The 19,393-nt window shown below is 44.3% G+C and overlaps 1 protein-coding gene across 4 annotated transcripts in view; it reads right to left on the reverse strand.

The window, feature by feature from the left end:
- oxr1a (oxidation resistance 1a) overlaps positions 1 to 19,393 on the reverse strand; it is a 588,813-nt gene that overhangs the window by 489,282 nt on the left and 80,138 nt on the right. The window contains exon 1 of one of the 4 annotated variants that reach the window (XM_080193725.1): positions 10,425 to 10,508. The exons of the other annotated variants lie outside the window; for them this stretch is intronic. The gene's annotated coding sequence lies outside the window, so the exon portion shown is untranslated. Of the gene's footprint in view, positions 1 to 10,424; positions 10,509 to 19,393 lie in introns of those variants that run through there. 4 annotated transcript variants of the gene reach the window in all.

Raw genomic sequence — 19,393 nt, forward strand, 5'->3', positions numbered from 1 at the left:
AGCATGAAAACAGGCCCTTTGGCCTGCGGTCCATGCCGCCCTTTTTTTTAACCCCTAAGCTAGGATCAATTGCCCGCATTTGGCCCATATCCCTCTGTACCCATCTTGCCCATGTAACTGCCTAATGCTTTTTAAAAGACAAAATTGTACCCGCCTCTACTACAGCCTCTGGCAGCTTGTTCCAGGTGCTCACCACACTGTGTTGAAAAATTGCCACTCTGGACCCTTTTGTGTCTATCCTAAACATATACCCTCTAGATTTAGACTCCCCTACCTTTGAGAAAAGATATTGACTATCTAGCTGATCTATGCCCCCTCTATAAGATAACCCCTCAGCCTTCTACACGCCACAGAAAAAAGTCCCAGTCTATCCAGCCTCTCCTTATAACTCAATCCATCAAGTCCCGGTAGCATCCTAGTAAAGCTTTTCTGCACTCTTTCTAGTTTAATAATATCCTTTCTATAACAGCATGACCAGAACCGTACACAGTATTCCAAGTGTGGCCTTACCAATGTCTTAGTGCATCTTACTGACAATGCCTCCTATTCTCTCATCCAAACCATTAATATAAATGACAAATAACAGTGGACCCAGCAGTGATCCCTGAGGCACACCGCTGGTCACAGGCCACCAGTTTGAAAAACAACCTTCTACAACCATATTCTAGCTTCTGTCATCAAGCCAGTTTTGTATCCATTTAGCTACCTCACCCTGGACGTCACCCAAGAATACCATCTTTACCCCTTGTGCTGACCTGGTGGCTGCCCCCCATACACCCCCTTCAAGAAACCACATAGGGTTTTGCCATTCATCTCAAGCCAATACCGGGGCCATACCTGAACAACCAATCCCTGCTCAACAGCCCCCCAACTCCCTGCCTCCGGAGGCGTGCCCCCCACCCGCATACCCAAGACCTTCCGAAAATGCCCAGAAAGGCATTCAGATGCCATTAGTGCAGAAATTTAAGGAAGTTGGGAGTTAGGGAGCTCAGACTAGGCTGGAGGGGGCCAGATCGGGGGTCTCCCCCTTGGGAAGTGGGCTGCAGTGGGTCTATGCAGCCTTGAAGCCTGCTTTCTTTAAGGTTTAATACAGCTACAGCCTGATTATCCTAAAATGCTCTCACAGACCAGTGCCATTTTGCAGCTTGTCATTTGGAGAAGCATTTCACACCCTTGAAGTTTCAATAGGCTGTACGTGACTTCACTCTAGCTTCCCCGCATTAAATCCTTAATAACTGTTTGTTCAAATTCAATTTCACAACCCATCAACTTTTCCAAGTCATTCTTTTTGTGAACAAATTAAATAAATTGAAGGACAAAGCAAGAGGGGCAGTCCCTTAAAGGAAACTGCCCAAAACAAAAAAAAAGCACAAATAAAACTTAAAACACAAATCAAAAACTGATTAAAGGGTCAATAACACACTTTCTGGCACTGTGGTGCCCAATGAGCATTGAAAGCCTCGATAATGCCCGTGGACACGACGTGCTCCCTCACCAGTGACTCCCAGCCGCAAATATAGTTGCAGTCGAGGAGCAAGAGTCAGTTGGAGACAACCCTCTTCGTCTCCTGCCACCTGGACCTGTTGATTGCAAGTTTGAACTTTTACAAGCCTCTGTGATCTGCCCAAGGTGGTTGTTTACATTCAATTTCATGCCCTGCTAACTTTTACAAGCTTCTGCGGATTAGCCAGCTGTTCTCTACTTCATAAGACCTATTGAAATTGTTTGTTTACAAAGCAGTTCATGCTTTATTAATTCTCAAGATGTTCCTCAATTGCACATCTGAGCTCTGCATCAACTCAGCTTCTTTTCAATGACCTTTTTTTTCAAATTTTGATTCTGACAGAACTCTGTGGCTTGCTTGATAGGTTAGAATCATAGAATCCCTACAATGCAGAAGGCCATTCAACCTATTGTGTCTGTACCAACACAATCCCACCAAGGCCCTATTCCTGTAACCCCACACATCTACCCTGCTCATTCCCTTGATACTATGTTCAATTTAGCCTGTCCACTAATGGCCAATCCACCTAACGCACATATTTTTGGATAATAGGAGAAAACTTGGAGGAAACCCACGCAGACAGAGGGAGAAAGTGCAAACTCCACACAGGCAGTGACTGCAGCCAGAACTGGGTCCCTGGTGCTGTGAGGCAGCTGTGCTAACCACTGAGCCACCGTGTTGCCCCGTCAACAGAGTTCACAGAATCATAGAATCTCTTCAGTGCAGGAGGAGGCTATTTGGCTCATCAAGTCTGTACCGACCACAATCCCACTCAGGCCCGATACCCGTTCTTGAATGGTGCCGTTCTCACAGCCACTATTAAATTTTCAGGCTCACCAGAGTTGAACAGAATCTCCCAGACTTTGGCTCCCAATGGCCTGGGGATCAGGGCTCCGAATGTGGGTGAAAGGCAGTCAGGCATTGGACATTTAACTTCCCATCGAAAACAGAGAGGCCTGTAATTGATTGGCCAAATGCTAATACTCACATTGTTTCAGAATAAATTGTTGTTTACACATCCAGTGAACCTACTTTGTTCAAAAAAAATACACCTGACGAAGAGGCAAACCCTGAAAGCTAGTGGGTTTACTATCAAATAAACTTGTTGGACTTTAACCTGGTGTTGTGAGACTTCTTACAAAAAAATACTATGCAGACTTGGTGGCACCCAGCCCAGAAGGAGGCCAGAGGCATAATATGATAAGGATTACACACAGGCAAAAAAGATTGGCAAAGGACATGAAGAGAACAACCTGGAGACTGAGCTCGCTCTCTCTGCCTTTTTGGCATTTTTCTTCAATGGTATCTCCAGAGAGCACCTTCGACCAGCACCTGAGCAGCATCACCAGCTCCTTGTCCCTCATGGTGAGCATCATCAGATGGATCATTCCCAGGAGACTACCCCAGTGAGACAAACTGAAGACCAGAACCAGCCCTGGTGAGAAATACAAAACCAACACTACAGACACTGAAACATCAGCCAACGACTCAAAGACCTGCCTGACTGAATGGGTATCATCAGTTGTTTCAGACAAACAATTCAAATATAATGATAGGATGTAGTGAATCCTAAGAAGCACGTGTTAGAAGATAACTAGTGTAGATTTAAGACTGCTGAAGAGTCCTGTGAAGAGATTGGATAGTGTTTTCCCTTGATAAAGTGTTCAACGTAGTTGTGTTGGGCCTTCCCTTGATTCTCGTCTCCTTTGTCTATCTCATCATGTAATGCACTGGAGTTCAAAAGGGATACTGCAAACTGGTCAACGTTAGTCATGGGGTCATTTTTCACTCTACAACTGAAGCTTTTGGCAATTTGGTCAGGGCTCAAACAGGGACTTTGTAGCATCTCTCAATACTCAGACCGCATCCAAGAGGTGATAGATGCCCTGTACGCCCAGGCCTCTTGAGTACATCCACTTCAAACTTGACCAGGTCCACCAAAATTCCCAGGCTGCAGGATTCGCTTCCATTGCCAGGATGACATAGGTCCAGGGGACCATCGACGGCACGCATATCAACTTGAGAATACTGTGGCATCAGGGTGTGTCCTTCATCAACTGAAAAGGGTCTCACTCCACGAACGTCCGATGCATGTGTGACAACCACTTCAACTTTATGCATGTGTGCAAGGTTCCCAGGAAGCAAGTGCTGAAAATACAATTCCACTGTCTGGACTGCTCTGGTACTACCTTTCAGTACAGTCCCCAGAAGGTGTCCCACATTATAACCAGGTGCAGCAGCAAGGTGACATTCTGGAGGTGGAGGAGGAAGTACATGCCACTTCCTCAGAGGAGGGGGTGGACCAAGATGGAGTAGAGGATGAGCTCAAGGAGAACCCAGAGGATGGGGGTGGTCAAGATGTGACAAGCCAGGAGAACTGGAGATTACCTCATACGCCCTCTATGTTTGCATATTAGGAGGTTTGGTATTAAAGTTTATTTATTTTGTCATAAATTAACTTACACTAACACCACAACAAGGTTACTGTGAAAATCTCCTAGTCTCCACACTCTGATGCCTGTTTGGGTTGACGGAGGGAGAATTTAGCATAGCCAATGCACTTAACCAGCATATCTTTAGGACTTGTGGGATGAAACCAGAGGAAAGCCACGCAGACACAGAGAATATGTGCAGACTGTGCACAGACAGTGAGCTAAGCCAGGAATTGAACCCAGGTCTCTGGTGCTGCGAGTGTGGTGTGTGGCAACTTCACAGCACTCCACCATCCACATCTCCTAAAGCTTCACCAACTGATCCCCACTCCCCAAACCCTGGATCCATCCCCCCCTCTCCCCCCAGTGGTCTCATTGACATCTCACAAGAGTGGTGGGCCTGGGTTGACTGTGTGCATGAGTCATCAGTCAGAGTGAAGGTCGGAGGGTGCTGAGACACCCTGTGAGGAAAACTGTAATGCTGCCTAGGTTCTGCTTATGTCTGACTCATATCTGTCTGCTGGCTGTGCATTGACTCCTGAACTCATGTCTGGGGAATGTTTCTTTATCTCACAGCTACAAAGGGGAAAGGGGGCAAGGTTAAGGGTTTAGTGGGTGATGAAGCAGTCGTTCCAGCATAACTGTCACTAAGGGTCTCATTGGGGGGTGATGTTAGTGTACCTTTAAGAAATGTATTATTTTAAAAACATGTTCTCTGCAGATAAACAGCTTTGATTTTTTTTATTGTTGCCAGGGTGTCTAGTTAGAAGTCCTTTTATTAAGGTGCTTCAGTGGCTTAAATGGGGTTTCATTTATTTTTACTCTGGGTCTCAGGTACTTTCTAGGACTTCTTATGACCCTGCATTGTGACAAGGATGATTGAATGACAAGTCAAAGTCAGGTGGTTCCTCATCAGAAAAATCTTAAGGTTTCATTTTTCAGTTTTAGTTTAGAAGGGGGTGGACATTAGACCAAAAATCAGAGTTTCTCTCTCTCCCTAGTATTGGAAATCCTATTGGCTAGCTGGAAGCAAGGCTGTTTGCCTTCCTGGAGTGAAAGAAATCTGCTGTTGGTGGGTCGCTAGTTAGTGCTGTTATGGTTTAGGCCAGAAATTCCAAAGTGTTCTATGCAGCTCGCCTGGATCATAAGTTTTGCATTTTGAATTTGGTTAGAATAAGCATGAGATGTTTCACTTCGGTATGATTCAAGTGACCCATCAGGGAGCTTTTATCAAAGAAGTTTATTTAAAAATATAATTAACATGTATTTTAAGAAAATTAGCAAGAACTTTTAGCAAGTACAAACCAAAAACAATCATGATAATGTGTAACCCTTAACAAATATATCTACAATGCTCCAATCAAACCAATCCCATAGACAAAAGACTCCTTCACAGGTTTACACAGCACAGACTAATGCTCACATGATACTAGAAATTGAGTCCTTTGGTTGAAGTTTGCAGTTCTCTGGATTCACTCCCAAACAGTTTGAAGACTAGACAGCTTCCCTAAACACCAAACAGACCCTGGCACAGCCCCTAACAACAGCAGATTTTCACCCTTCAGAGAAACAAAGATCTTATTTTCAGATAACCTATAAATCTTCTTAATAATTGTTTCAACTTGCCTGGCCACCTTTAAGGAATCATGCACTTGAACCGAAAGCCCCTCTGCTGCTGTATTCCCTTCAAAATTGTACCATTGAACTTATATTGTCTTCCCATGTTTCTTCCACCAAAGTGCATTATCTTCCGTTTGCTGCTTTGAGATTCATCTGCCAGGTGTCTGCCCGTTTGGTCAACTTGCCAATGTCCCTCTGAAGTCACTCAGTGTCACCCTCGCAATTCACTATTCTCCTCAGTTTGGTACCATCTGCAAATTCAGAGATTTTGCCCTCAACACCCATTTCTAAATTGTTTATATAAATCAGAAAAAGGGTCCCAACACTGATCTCTGGGGAACAACACTTTCAATTCCTCTCCAGTCTGAGAAATGCCCATCTATACCTACTGTTTCTTATCTCTTAGCCAATTTCTAATCCATGCTGCAAGGATTCATCAATACCAAACATTTTAATTTGCTAACCAACCTGCCATGTAGTACCGTATCAAATGTTCCCTGAAAGTCCAAACATATAACATCCATGACATTACCCTCATCCACTGCTTCTGTCACCTTGTCAAAGAACTCAGTTAAAATTATCAGACATGACCTGCCCTTGACAAAGCCATGTTGACTGTCTAGTATTAACTTACTTTTCTCTAAGTGTATGTTTCTCTTATCCCATATTATGGCTTCAATCAGTTTTCCCATTATTGATATTAAGTTGACAGGTCTGCAGTTTCCTGGGCTATCCTTTGCCCCTTTCAACTGTGTCACGTTTGTAATTTTCCAGTCCCCCAGGATTAATCCTGTGTTCTGAAAGGTCTGGAAAATTTCTGTAAACACTGCACAATTTGCTCCCTTACCTCCCTCACCAATCTAGGTGGTTTAATTTCTTAGTCTCAACATGTACAATTTTAATATCAATCCAGGTTTTTTCGCTTGGCTTCATGTGATATTGCAATAATTATTGCTCTATAGGATAAATCCTCCTGAAAACATCAAAAAGCTTAACACACCATTTAGTCTACATTGTTTCTTAGTTTTGTTTCTTAGAACTGCATTTTTTTCCAACTCCACTTCCTTCTCGAAGTATTAAATCCTGCTGGCGTAGACCTTCCAAGAAATGGCCCTTATTCATGTGTCCGCTTTCATTGTGAGTGTTGTGGGATCTTTGAGTTGGGGGAAAAAGGGAGGTGGGTCTTGGCTCCCAGCACTGACATGTGTATGCTTAACTTAATTCTTTCAAGGCACAGGATCACAGAGGCTAAAGGTACAGTTTGCTACTGTAACCTCAGCTGAGAACAGCACAGCATGAGAATTCAACCAAGGATAATTTCCCTTTTGGGTTCACTTGTACAAAGCATTTACCCATTTTGTGGGAGCAATTTCTGAATGATGAATTCAATATTCTTGAGGAAGCTTACTTCAGTAAAAAAATCTTTTCTGTACTGGCTGCTGCAACTTGTGTCATGTGGCTGGTGCTGTTTCACTTGTTTTGGAGATTTTGACCAACTTTCTCCTGTTTCCTCTGTGCAATAAGGGATTGAGCAGTGTTAAAGATTGAGGAGGGTGGCGCATGCAGTGTATTTGTTTATTAAGTCGTATTTATGACATCTTGTGATAATCAGAGCAGATTTTTTGCAGCAACACACAAGGGTATGCATTCCTAACACTTTTGAATTTTATCTGAGATCCCTGTTTCATCACTGCTTTTGTAATTCTCCACAGAACTTTACAAATTAATCAAACAGTTTTTGAGTTGCAAGTGTTAGTGTCAGAATGGCTGGTGTTGCAGTGTGAATGGTATTGGAACATCAGTCTGTAGAAAATGGACAACTACTGACAGCTTTCAACCAATTATCTGATTTTAAGCTCCTGCTCAGTTAGTGTAAGTTTATTTTACCTCCTTTTAAATCAAAGCTCCTGATATCCAGATTCCACTCTGCTAATGGAATAAAGCAGAAAATATTGGACCCTACACTGTAAGTCAAAGAATATCTGTAAAATAAAATATAATGTTTCCAGGACACAATATTCAGCTGAGTGTTTCCAGAAAGTTCAATTTTCATTTGGGAACTCTAGCATTTTCATTCTCTCATTACCACTAAGCACTTTTAAGAAAAGTCAGCATGGATGACAAGACAGGAATCCATTTGGAGTGACACGGGACATGAACCCCTCTACTGGACTGTCACTGTGTCATCCATGTTTCCTCTTCAGGATCCTGGAAGACCCCAGAGATGTCTGAACTCTGCAGGATGTAGCAGTCATGTATGCTTCCATGGTGGCGTGCATACACCTGCATGATGCCTTTTGAAGCAGAGTTCCAAAGACTCATTACCATCTGAGAAAAAACAATTCTCCTCATCTCTATCGTATTTTTAAATAGTTGTCCCTAATTCTAGATTCTCCACCAAGAGAAAACATCCTCTCAATACCCGTCAGCGCCTTAAAGGATTCAATCAAGTCATCTCTTACTCTTCTAAACTCAGGTGTTTACAAACCAAGACTGTTCAACCTTTCGTCATAAGACAATCTCCTCATCCCAGGCATTAGTCTGGTAATCTTTATCTGAATTACTTCCAAAGGATTTACATCCTTCCTTGAATAAGGTGACCAATATTCTCAGTGGTCTCACCAGTCCTCTGTACAAGTGAAGGATAATTTCTCTACTTTCATATTCAATTTTCTTTGCAATTCGCCAGGTCAACCAAATACCTCTGAGCTTGCCAGTCTCAGTTTGGACACAGGTGAGGTCCCAGAGGATTGGCGCATTGCAAATGTAGTACCGTTGTTTAAGAAGGGTCAGAGGGATAACCCAGGGAATTATAGGCCGGTGAGCTTGACTTCAGTTATAGGCAAGCTAATGGAGAGGATCCTCAAGGATAGGATGTATGAACATCTGGAGCGCTGCAATCTGATCAGGGATACGCAGCATGGCTTCGTTACAGGGAGGTCGTGCCTTACGAATCTAGTGGAATTTTTTGAAGAGGTGACAAAAACGGTTGACGAAGGACAAGCCGTTGATGTCGTCTATATGGATTTCAGTAAGGCGTTTGACAAGGTCCCTCATGGTAGGCTGATAGAAAAGGTGAAGGCTCATGGGATACAAGGCCAGGTATGTAGATGGGTGGAGAACTGGCTTGGGAGGCGGAGACAGCGAGTAGTAGTGGATGGCTCCTTTTCCAATTGGAGGTCTGTCACCAGTGGTGTGCCGCAGGGCTCGGTACTAGGACCTCTTCTGTTTGTGGTATATATTAATGACTTGGAAGAGGGGGTAGGTGGTGTGATCAGCAAATTTGCTGATGACACTAAGATGGTTGGATTGGCAGGTACTGAGGAGCAGTGCCTGGCAATGCAACAGGACATAGACAGGCTGGTAGATTGGGCAGATAGATGGCAAATGGAATTTAATCCGGAGAAATGCGAGGTGATGCACTTTGGCCGGAATAACGTGGAGGGGAGTTATACGATAAAAGGTAGAACTATCCGGAGTATAGATACGCAGAGAGACCTGGGGGTGCAAGTGCACAAGTCCCTGAAGGTGTCGGTGCAGGTGCAGAATGTGATGAGGAAAGCGTATGGTATGTTAGCCTTCATAGGAAGAGGTATAGAATATAAGAGTAGGAGTCTGATGTTGCAGTTGTATAGAACGTTGGTTAGGCCTCACTTGGAGTACTGCGTCCAGTTCTGGTCGCCGTACTACCGGAAGGATGTAGAGATCCTGGAGAGAGTGCAGAGGAGATTTACCAGGATGCTGCCTGGTATGGAAGGGCTGTCTTACGAGGAAAGATTGAATGAACTTGGGCTGTTTTCCCTTGAGAGACGTCGGCTGAGGGGGGATCTAATAGAGGTTTATAAGATTATGAAGGGGATAGATAGAGTAAATGGTGGTAAGCTTTTTCCGTTATTAGAAATGGATAGAACGAGGGGTCACGAGCTTAGGGTGAGGGGGGCTAGGTATAAGACAAATATTAGAGGGCAGTTTTTCACGCAAAGGGTAGTGGGGGTGTGGAATGCACTGCCGAGTAAGGTGGTGGAAGCAGGCACGCTAGGGTTGTTTAAGAGTCACTTAGACAGCCACATGAGCGGGCTACATATAGGGGGATATAGTAGGCCTTACTAAACATTGTAGGCTTGGGAATACGTTTTGCCTCAGGGATGTTACAGTCTGTTTAATAATGAATTTTTTGTCTCCACAGGCATTTAAGTCCAGCAAGGGGCATGCATGCGGCAGGTTGTAGTGGGCTGCTCTTGGACGTTGCTTCGGGAGTTGCCTATTGCTGCATGTCGTTAGTGTGCTTAAACTGGACCATCTCGAGGGCAACATAACAGCTCAGAGACTATCTCTGATGCTGTGCAGACACATGGATTTGGGCCTGTGTCTGTGGGAGTTTGCACGTTCTCCCCGTGGTTGCGTGGGTTTCCTCCGGGTACTCCAGTTTCCTCCCACATCCCCAAAGATGTGCTTTTAGGCTGATTGATTGGGTACTAAATTGTCCCTAAATTGGACCTCCCTGATCCTGGCACATTAGGCGTAGACTAAAATCATGAATAGGACACTGAGACAGTGGGACGGCGGCGCGGGCTCGTTGGGCCGAAGGGCCTGTTTCCCGTGCTGTGTTGTTCTTTGTTCTTTGTTCTTTGTCTCCCATCACTTGGGAGTCAGGTGTTTTTTTTCACATGTTGGTACAGACTCAATGGGCCAAAGGGCCTCTTCTGCACAGTATGATCCTTTTATATAATATGCTTCTTTTTTATTCTTCCTGCCAAAATGGACAATTTCTCATTTCAGCACATTGTGATCTTTTGCCAGATCTTTATTCACTCACTTAACCTATCTATATCCCTTTGTAGCCTCCTTATGTGCTCTTCACAACTTACTTTTCTCCTTACTTTGTTAAGCTCTTGTCCACAAATAACATCAGTTGAACTTCATATTCAATGGTTTTGTTCAGCTGTGCAAGATCTGTATAAATTCTGATAGCTCCTTCAGGTTTTGGCACAGGAATCAACTCTGAGCACGAAGTTGTTGGTTCCATCACAGGTGAAATAACTCCTTATTCCAACAGAGACAGTCTCCTTCTTTACCTTTAGCAAAAATGAATGAGAAACTTACCTAGATGTAAACAGACACTGGCTTAATTTCAGGATACAAATTAATGTCTTCAGCTTTCTTAGTCCAGTGAACAGCTGGATAATTTCAGCTCTCTAGTTCAGCTTTCCAATTGCTTAGCTCAGCAAATGAGATGCAAGTCGGCTTTCCTGCTTAAGAATAAACAACGGGTTCAGGGACACAAGGTGGCACAGTGGTTAGCACTGCTGCCTTGCAATGCCAGGGACCCAGGTTCGACTCCTGGCTTGGGTCACTGTCTGTGTGAAGTTTGCACGTTCTCCCTGTGTCTGCATAGGTTTCCTCCAGGTGTTCCAGTTTCCTCCCACAGTCCAAAGATGTGTAGGTTAGGTGGATTGGCCATGCTAAATAGCCCCTTAGGTGTTAGGGGGAATGAGCTAGGGTAAATGCATGGGGTTATATGGGTGGGTGGGGTTGTGGTCGATGCAGACTCGATGGGCCAAATGGCCTTCTTCTGCACTGTATGATTCTAGGAACACGTATATGGGAAGAATTCCCATTTTAAGACTAAGTACAGTGGTGGGCAGCTCCAGCAACACCTTCCCACTGGCCAGAATGGTGGCATGCCACACCAGGTTCTGCACTTGGAACCTCAACAATTATGCAGAGGTGAGTTTCCCTCTGACAATCCTGGTAGGCCAGCAGCCAATGGGTTCAAAGGTTGCAGCACCATATTTAAATACCACTCTCTCCAACCCACCAGCCTTCACCAGACCATGCAAGAAAAAGGAAATAAAAAGAAAAGAAAGGCTAGCAGTCTGAAGAAGGAGTTAGTTCCTCAATTCAACCAATTCAATTCACCCTTACCCAGACTTATCATCTCTTGAGACACCCATGCCCCACTTGGACCTCTGCCCAATGCATCTGGAGATTTCATCCAACTGCTTCCAGTAAACATAGTATGCCTTTGACTCCCTTGTTTGAGAGTTTCTCATACAACCTTGTCAGGGTCCTGATTCCCTCCCCTCAGTCTTCCCTGTGTCTTCCATTGTTCATCTTCCTCATCCACTTCCTGTATCATGAGCTTTACCTTCCCTACACTGCCCTGCTTCATTGTCATTGTTAGGCCGTGCCCCCTCAGTCCCTGGACTCACCTCACACTCCATCCCAGTCAAACGGGTTGTTGCAGTGGCATGACTCCCACAACACAGTCCTGTCCAGATAAACAGCGGGGCGGGGCGGGGCGGGGCGGGGCGGGGCGGGTGGGTGGGTACCCCTCAACACCAGGTGCAGAAATGATCTGAGTCAACGACACAGGAGGGTACATGGCTCCATGAAGACCACCTTGACATGGAGCTAGAGGCAGGAACTGGTTTGTCCTCGCAGAGTGATGTACAATGCAGCACAGTAGTACAGTGGTTAGCACTGCTGCTTCACAGCTCCAGGGACCTGGGTTTGACGCCCGGCTCGGGTCCCTGAGTGTGTGGAGTTTGCACACTCCCCTCGTGTCTCTATGGGTTTCCTCCAGGTGCTCCGGTTTCCTCCGACAGTCCAAAGATGTGCGGGTTAGGTTGATTGGCCATGCTAAAATTGCCCCCTAGTGTCCTGGGATGCATAGGTTAGAGGGATTAGTGGGTAAATGTGCAGGGATATGGGGGTTGGGCCTGGGTGGGATTGTGGTCAGTGCAGACTTGATGGGCCAAAGGGCCTCTTTCTGCAGTGTAGGGTTCTATGATTCTAAGATCTAACGCAATGTAATGCAAATTCAGAAATTTGGCTCCATTGCTGACTACAAATAAGTAATCTATACTGGAAAGCGTATTTCTGTGAAAGTTGGATGAAGTCAGCACATAAAAATGTTTATTCATACATGAAGAGTCACAGGGATCAGTCCACTTCAAACCTCGCAACTAGAACCCAATTTCAAGAGAAGGATTTCAATTTCAATTGAAGAAAAATGATTGGAATTGATATCCCAGTTTCTAAGATGCAGCAGCACATAATTGGGAGATTTTACCCTCCTTCTCGGAGGTGCATCGGTCCACCTTGTTGTCTAACGAGGGGCATACATGCGGTGGGTCGTGCGTGGGCTGCTCTTGGATGTTTCAAGAGTAGCCTAGTACTTCACGTCGTTTGTGTACGCTTAAACTGGACCAGCAGATGGGCACCACGACAGCTCAGTGACTATCACTGTTTGCTGTGCAGATACATGGATTTGGGCCAGTATCTGTGGGGGTTTGCGCATTCTCCCTGTGGTTGCGTGGGTTTCCTCCGGGTGCTCCAGTTTCCTCCCACACCCCAAAAGGTGTGCTCTTAGGCTAATTGGTGCAACAAGTTGTCCCAAAATTATTCTCCCCTCAATCTGGTTTCCAATGCGGAGTGCCATAAGCATAGACATGGGTCAAGGGCGGAAGAGCAAAAGCACATTGCTAAAATGGCGGCGCGGGCTCGTTGGGCCAAAGGGCCTGTTTCCTGTGCTGTGTTGTTCTTTGTTCCTCAAGCGACGAAACAGGGGCAGGATTTCTAACGCTTCGCAATGGCGGGATCTTCCAATTCCACTAAAGGCAACCCCTTCCATAACATAACACGGGCAGCACGGCACTAGGGCGGAAAGTTGTTGCACTCATCCCAAAGCCTCTGGTGAACTAAGGACTGTCTTGTGCATGGTCTTGATGCCACTGGCATGATGCAAGATTGGAAGCCCGGTGGAATTCCTGCAGGTGACTGTTCTAATGAACAATCATGAGATGCAAACAAAATTTGTGCCATCTGCTAGCAGGTAGAGTAATCCGCCATTCAGAAAACATTGTGAGAATTGCAACAGGGCTTTACAGACAGGTTCCTGAGATTTTGGCTCTTGCCAGGTTATGCCGCCAAACCTGCCAAGAACTGGTCAGGAGAATTCTGACTATGATTTCAGTAGTTTTTCTCTCTTTATATTGAATGGTTGCATTCAGTTGACCTTGAGTTCTATACCTCCTGGCCAATGTAATTTTTCGCATGATGGCTGAAGAGAATTTTGCCTCCAACCACAGAGCAGCATTTGAAAGAACTAAAACTGATGCATCTGTGTCTTACTTATAGGGTATTGTCACGAGGATATAGCCTTTGAAGATAATGTGGTGGAATATTCCAAAAAAATGGCAGTGACAGTTTGACTGAAAACAGGGATGTTTTTCTCCAGGAAAACACGCAAAGTTTTCTGATCAGATCTTCTGACACTGTCAAAAAATAATCGGGGAGGTGTGGTTTGCCGGGACAGGGTTTGATAGAGCCGGCAAGGTCGGCTCCAGAGATTTTGGGGGCCATGTTTAAAGGCCGCCCCAATCTACAAAAAGAATAAACACCCTCCACCCCCCCCCCAATGGCCATGGAGTACCATTCCCTCACAATCCATTGAGGTCAACGCGCCTGCCATGGAGGTTTCAGAGGACACTGTCATGAAGCCAGGGGGCAATTCCCAACTTTGGCCCTCAACACCTGGTGTAAAGCTGTTTAATTATACTTAAATTAATTTAAATCCATGCAAACGATGTCACCAGCTTGTTCGGGGAGGGGGGGTGGATTTCAAATCAAGGTTTTGCCACTATAAATTCCATTCTTGAGATGTTACGGCCATAATGGGATTTGTGCCTGTGGAATCTTGCCCCTCATCTCCTGACTGTTCACATCAACTGAGACTTTGCAAATGTTGCTGAAACGGTACATCAAACTTCAATTACCTGTTCTGAAGTGAAGCAGTGATGGACTCAGTAAGTCCTTCTAGAACATACATCCAGCAAGGGAATCCCTGTCAAGCAGGAGAAGGGGCGGCACGGTAGCACAGTGGTTCACACTGCTGCTTCACAGCTCCAGGGTCGTGGGTTCGATTCCTGGCTCGGGTCACTGACTGTGTGGCGTTTGCACGTTCTCCTCGTGTCTGCGTGGGTTTCCTCCGGGTACTCTGGTTTCCTCCCACAGTCCAAAGATATGCAGGTTAGGTTGATTGGCCATGCTAAGATATTACCCCTTAGTGTCCAGGGATGCATAAGTTAGAGGGATTAGTGGGTATAATATGTAGGGATATTGGGTGGGATTGTGTTCGGTGCAGACTCAATGGGCCGAAGGGCCTCTTTCTGCACTGTCGGGTTTTATGATTCTATGAAGAGTGAAATGGGCTATGCTGTATGGAAATAGATGATTGGAGCCATGTACCTTCTCACTCCCTGGTTATCTCAGGTTTGTAAAGAAAATGACTGCAAACCAAGATCTTTTAAAATACGGGAAACTGCTCAATACAACCGAGCAATTACATGGGTAAGATGGTATAGAGGAATATCGGCCAAATGCAGGCAATTGAGATTAGTTTAGGGGTTTCAAAAAAAAAAGGGCAGCATGGCCAAGTTGGGCCGAAGGGCCTATTTCCACACTGTAAATCTCTATGACAACTGAATCTAGCAGGACAGTTAAGTTAAACAGGTGCATCACTGAACTACAACTAATCAAGCAGAACCCAATTGTATGTTCCATTTTTCTCTCCTGGATTGCAATATCCTTAACGGCCTATCCTCTTATTCTGCCATCTGTACTTGTGTGCCTGGACTCAGATGAATGTGGGGAACCGTATAAATGGTGTCATGTTTTTCTTATTTTTTTAAACTTGGGAATAGTTTCAATAAGCTGATCTCATTCTTTGTTATCTCAGAGTAATTCTCTACACCTTTGACATGCAAATAGTTACAGAATTGGCAAAGTACATCTTCTCAATATTGGTGATATCTTCTAAATTTTTAAATTCAATATAAACCATTGAACCTGTCATTTTTTTGGATTCATTCCTTCCAATCATCCTGAATCACTGATCAACTTTGCTTCCAGACCTCGAGTTTGTCTGCCCAGTCTGTCTCAATGAAGTTAGTATTTACTGACCTTTGTTAAGGTTAAATCATCTCTCAACTGCAAGTAGTCAGACAATGCTTCAACAACAATCCTGTCCCTGAGTAGTTTGACCTTTAAGCTGGTATACTTACAGTTCTCTCTAATATGGTTTGTTGATAAATGGATACTGTCCTCATCATTGAATGTATTGTTTGATCTGCCCAACTCACTCTTGGTATTCTTTCTCAGATTAAGTGCTTTAATTACTTCATCATACATAGCTTTCTCTTCATCATTTCTTTGCCTGGCTAGAATATCACCTCCACAGCAACCACACCCCCTCCATTGTGTATAATAGCATACTGACCAGCTCGCTGCTCAGCTTGCAGTGAGGCCTGATCTTGTGCAATATTTGGCAAATCTACAATAGTAATTCAGCCATGCCTCTACTTGAATGGGACCTCTTATTGTAGAGTTAGTGTTTGTAAAATTATAAATACTTGTCAAATGCTATGAGCTGTAAAATTGTCTATTTAATAGGTGGTTTTGGTTTTTTTTGTATAAGAGAGCTGCAGGTGCAAAAATCCAGCACCGAGTGAAACATTGCATTGAGAGGCAAAATCAACAGGGTTACTTTGGTAATAGGTATTAGCATTTGAATTCAGAACATGGTTTTGTATTTTAACCAATTTAAAATGGGCATTTGAATCACAGCAGCCTATCAGATTTGAATTTTGATATTTCAATAACCGATCAACCAATCCGATTATGCGAATTTTGGTATGTCAGTAAGAGTATAAAGGCAACCGCTCCCAGCTCCAAACTGCCAGGAAGACAGCTGCTGCCTTTGCCAAAAACTGCCACAACTCTCAGCCAGAGAGACACGGACAGCAACTTTCTACCAGTGTAACAGCCACATTGTCCATCTTAAGAGAAAGCCTCATCTCTCATCTCATTTCATCTCAGAAGGACACAAAAACAGAAGCAAAGAAGAAAGAAGATTCCAGGAAGTCAACAAACCTGACTGCATTTTGAGTGTGACTAAAAATTCTATTTTCTTTTTGTTAGTAAGTGGGAACTGTAAACAGCATTCCATTAGAGTAGTTTGTTAGTAGTTCAGTTAAGGTGTTTATTGTTATTTTTCTGACTGTTTCTTTTACAGGGCATGTAATAACTTTTATTTAACCACTAAAAATTGCTGTAGGCAGATTGTACCATTTCTCATATACTCTTTAAATAGATTAGGAAAGGGAGGTACTTCTCTTTGAATGGATGAGTGTTAGTTCTCTGAGAGGAGATCACCCTCCCCTTCAAAGAACCAAGAACGAAGGAAATCACAGCACAGGAACAAACCTGTCGGCCCTCCAGACCTGCACTGACCATGTTACCCAACTGAAGTAAAACTCCCTATCCTTCCAGGGACCGTATCCCTCTATTCCTATCCTATTCATGTATTTGTCAAGACGTCCCTTGACAGTTATTATAGTATCGGCTTCCACTATCTCCCCCGCCAATGCGTTCCAGGTACCCACCACCCTCTATTTCAAAAAAAAAACTTGCCTCATATATCTCATTTAAACCTTGCCCCTCACACCTTAAATTTATGCCCCCTAGTGACTGACTCTTCCACCCTGGGAAAAAGCTTCCATTCTGTCCATGCCCCTCATAATCTTGTAGGTGTCGCTCAGGTCGCCCCTCAACCTCCGTCATTCCAGTGAGAACAAACCAAGTTTCTCCAACTCTCAGAAATCCTACAGTACAGAAAGAGGCCGTTCGGCCCATCAGATCTGCACCGACCACAATCCCACCCAGGCCCTACCCCCATATCCCCACATATTTTACCCACTAATCCCTCTAACCTACGCATCTCAGGACACTAAGGGGCAATTTTAGAATGGCCAATCAACCTAATCCACACATCTTTGGACCTTGGGAGGAAACTGGAGCACCTGGAGAAAACCCACACAGACACGAGGAGAATGTGCAAACTCCACACACACAGTGACCAAAGCCGGGAATCAAACCCAGGTCCCTGGAGCTGTGAAGCAACCGTGCTAACCACTGTGTTACCGTGCAACCTTCACAGCTAATGCTCTCCGTGCCAGGCAACATCCTGGTAAATCTTTTCTGCACCCTCTCCAAAGCCTCCACATCCCTCTGGTAGTTTGGTGACCAGAATTGAACACTATATTCCAAGTGCAGCCTAAGGTTCTATAAAGCTGCAACATGACTTACCAATTTTTAAACTCAATACCCCAGCTGAAGAAGGCAAACATGTCATATGCCTTCTTGACTACCTTTTCCACCTGCGTTGCCACTTTCAGTGACCTGTGTACCTGTATGTCCAGATCCCTCTGCCTATCAATACTCTGAAGGGTTCTGCCATTTACTGTATATTTCCTATCTGTATTAGACTTTTCAAAATGCATTACTTCATATTTGTCCAGATTAAACTCCATCTGCCATCTCTCCGCCTAAGTCTCCAACCGATTTATATCCTGCTGTATCCTCTGACAGTCTTCATCACTATTCGCAAATCCACCAATCTTTGTGTCGTCTGCAAACTTACTAATCAAACCAGTTACATTTTACTCCAAATCATTTATATATATTACAAACAGCAAAGGTCCCTGCACTGATCCCTGAGGAATGCCACTTGTCACAGCCCTCCATTCGGAAATGCATCCTTCCATTGCTACCCTCTACGTCTGAGCCAACTCTGTGCCCATCTTGCCAACTCACCTCTGATCTCATGCGACTTCACTTTCTGCACCAGTCTGCCATGTGGAACCTTGTCAAAGGCCTCACTGAAGTCCATATAGACAAGATCCACTACCCTACCCTCATCAATCATCTTTGTCACTTCCTCAAAAACCCGATCAAGTGAGTGAAACATGACTTCCCTTCGCAAAACTATGGTGCCTCTTGCTAATACGCCCACTTATTTCCAAGTGGGAGTAAACCCTATCTTGTAGAATCCTCTCCAATAATTTCCCCACCGCTAATGCAAGGCTCACCGGCTTGTAGTTACCTGGATTATCCTAAAAGAGCAACAATAGCTACTCTCCAATCTTCCCTTATTACCAGTGAGGATACAAAGATTTCTCTCAAGGCCCCAGCAATTTCCTCCCGGAGGTAAATCCCGTCGTGTCCTGGGTACTTGTCTACCTTAATGTTTCTCAAGATCCCAATACACCTCCTTTTTGATAACTCTGATCTTTCATAACACTCTGACCTGGTCAAGGCTTTCCTGTGATGGCAGAGACATTTCCATACTTATTCCCTTGCTCACTGCCACCATATGATAACCTTGCTCTCATTATGCTAACATGATATTTACAGACTCTGAGGTAAGGATAATACTAACTTTATTGGGACACATGTTACAGTGGCTACGAGTTGCCACGTGACCCATAAGAGAAAGTAAGATTATGTGATGTTGCAAGACTTCCTGTGATGATGCATAGTTTCTCATTAACATGTCACAGTCTGAATTAACCCCTCTTACCAAGGATTGTTTGCACTGCAGAAACCCCAGTTGGGCAGATGACGTACCCATTGCTTCTGGCTACTTCCAGCATGGTCTGTGCAAATACTCGATCAGAACAAGAAAAGCTATATAGCTCCTCAAGCCAGTTCTATAATTTAATTAGATCATCTGTGACCTAACTCCATATACCCACTTTTGCCTAACAAAAATCCATTAATCTCACGTTTAAAATAACCAATTAAAAAAGCATCAGTTGCCATTTGAGGAAGAGAATTCCAAACTTCCAGCATCTTTTGGTGCAGCATTGTTTTCTACTATTAACCCTGTGTCTCTGGATGCAGGTATCTGAAGGCAATTTCATAAAGATCTCTCACTGAGAAGATATGAATGAAGCTTTACAGTCTTTAAGCAATAAACACCTTCCAAGGTCAA

The sequence above is a fragment of the Carcharhinus amblyrhynchos genome, chromosome 8 (assembly GCF_965287045.1).
Source record: "Carcharhinus amblyrhynchos chromosome 8, sCarAmb.v2.hapA, whole genome shotgun sequence".
NCBI lineage: Eukaryota > Metazoa > Chordata > Chondrichthyes > Carcharhiniformes > Carcharhinidae > Carcharhinus > Carcharhinus amblyrhynchos.